Source organism: Triticum dicoccoides, chromosome 6A (genome assembly GCF_002162155.2).
Source record: "Triticum dicoccoides isolate Atlit2015 ecotype Zavitan chromosome 6A, WEW_v2.0, whole genome shotgun sequence".
Classification (NCBI taxonomy): Eukaryota; Viridiplantae; Streptophyta; class Magnoliopsida; order Poales; family Poaceae; genus Triticum; species Triticum dicoccoides.
This window is the reverse complement of record NC_041390.1, coordinates 441,262,481-441,265,084: the sequence shown is the minus strand read 5'-3', so window position 1 is coordinate 441,265,084 and position 2,604 is coordinate 441,262,481.

Sequence of the window (2,604 nt, the reverse complement as noted above, 5' to 3'; positions counted from 1 at the left end):
CAATCTTTCGCATGTGAACATTCATGCCACAATAAGAAAAATTACATTGAAAATTATGATAGGTAGCATTCCACATCAAAAATTCTGTTTTTATCATTTACCTACTCGAGGACGAGCAGGAATTAAGCTTGGGGATGCTTGATACGTCTCCAACATATCTCTAATTTTTGATTGTTCCATGCTATTATATTATCCATCTAGGATGTTTTATATGCATTTATATGCTATTTTATATGATTTTTGGGACTAACCTATTAACCTAGAGCCCAGTGCCAGTTTCTGTTTTTTCCTTGTTTTTGAGTTTATAGAAAAGGAATACCAAACGGAGTCCAATTGACGTGCCAATTTTTGATGATTTTTATGGACCAAAAGAAGCCCCCGGAGTGAAAGAGTTGGGCCAGAAGAGTCTCGAGCTGTCCACGAGGGTGGGGGCGCGCCCTACCCCCTGGGCGTGGGCCCCTATCTCGTGGACGACTCGGAGACCCCCCTGACGTGAGACCTACGCCAAAAATTCCTATAAATACAGAAACCTCCAGAAAATAACCTAGATCGGGAGTTCCGCTGCCACAAGCCTCTGTAGCCACCAAAAACCAATCGGGACCCTATTCCGGCACCCTGCCGGAGGGGGGTTCCCTCACCGGTGGCCATCTTCATCATCCCGGCACTCTCCATGATGAGGAGGGAGTAGTTCACCCTCGGGGCTGAGGGTATGTACCAGTAGCTATGTGTTTGATCTCTCTCTCTCTCGTGTTCTTGATTTGGCACGATCTTGATGTATCCCGAGCTTTGCTATTATAGTTGGATCTTATGATGTTTCTCCCCCTCTACTCTCTTGTAATGGATTGAGTTTTCCCTTTGAAGTTATCTTATCGGATTGAGTCTTGAAGGATTTGAGAACACTTGATGTATGTCTTGCATGTGCTTATCTTTGGTGACAATGGGATATTCATGTGATCCACCTGATGTATGTTTTGGTGATCAACATGCGGGTTCCGTAACATTGTGAACTTATGCATATGGGTTGGCACACGCTTTCGTCTTGGCTATCCGGTAGAAACTTTGGGGCACTCTTTGAAGTTCTTTGTGTTGGTTGAATAGATGAATCTGAGATTGTGTGATGCATATCGTATAATCATACCCACAGATACTTGAAGTGACATTGGAGTATCTAGGTGACATTAGGGTTTTGGTTGATTTGTGTCTTAAGGTGTTATTCGAGTACGAACTCTATGATAGATCAAACGGAAAGAATAGCTTATTGTTATTTTACTATGGACTCTTGAATAGATCGATCGGAAAGAATAACTTTGGGGTGGTTTCGTACCCTACAATAATCTCTACATTTGTTCTCTGCTATTTGTGACTTTGGAGTGACTCTTTGTTGCATGTTGAGGGATAGGTATATGATCTAATTATGTTATTATTGTTGAGAGAACTTGCACTAGTGAAACTATGAACCCTAGGCCTTGTTTCCTTGCATTGCAATACCATTTACGCTCACTTTTATCGCTTGCTACCTTGCTGTTTTTATATTTGTCAGATTACAAATACTCATATCTATCATCCATATTGCACTTGTATCACCATCTCTTCGCCGAACTAGTGCACCTATACAATTTACCATTGTGTTGGGTGTGTCGGGGACACAAGAGACTCTTTGTTATTTGGTTGCAGGGTTGTTTGAGGCACCATCTTCATCCTATGCCTCCCACGGATTGATAAACCTTAGGTCATCCACTTGAGGTAAATTAGCTACTATCCGACAAACCTCAGCACTTGGAGGCCCAACAACGTCTACAAGAAGAAGCTTGCGTAGTAGACATCAAGCAATTTCTGGCATCGTTGCCGGGGAGGTGAGTGCTTGAAGGTATATCTTTAGGTCTTGCAATCGAATCTTTTAGTTTCTTGTTTTATCACTAGTTTATTCTATAAAAGAAAACTACAAAAAAATGGAATTGAGGGTGGCTCATATGCTTCATCTTTTTAATGTCTTTCGTGAAAATGATGGGAAGGAAAATTGTTCTCAAGGGTTAGAAGAAGAATGCATTAAAATGTTTGGCACTAAATCTTTGTATGATGAGCATGATTTCAATGTTGTTAGTACGAATTCTTTGAATACCCATGATTCCAATGATATGCAAAGCCACAAGCTTGGGGATCCTATGTTTGATGAAGATGATATTTTTTGTCTCCCAAGTTTTGATGAGCAAATTTATTATGATGAAAGCATGCCTCCTATTTATGATGATTATTGTGATGACTTGTATGCTATAAGTAATAATGATAACCATGAAACTTGTCGTCTTGATTTTAATTTTCAATTGGATTATGCCTCACATGATAGTTTGCTCCCACTACTATTCATGAGAAGAAATTTGCTTATGTGGAGAGTAATAAAATTTCTATGCTTGTGGCTCATGAAAAGAATGCTTTATGTGATGGGTATATTGTTGAATTCATTCATGATTCTACTGAAAATCATTATGAGGGAGGAACATATGCTTGTAGAAATTGCAATAATATCAAGTTTCCTCTCTATGTGTTGAAAATCTTGAAGTTATGCTTGTTTTGCCTTCCTATGCTAGTTGATTATTGTTCCCATAA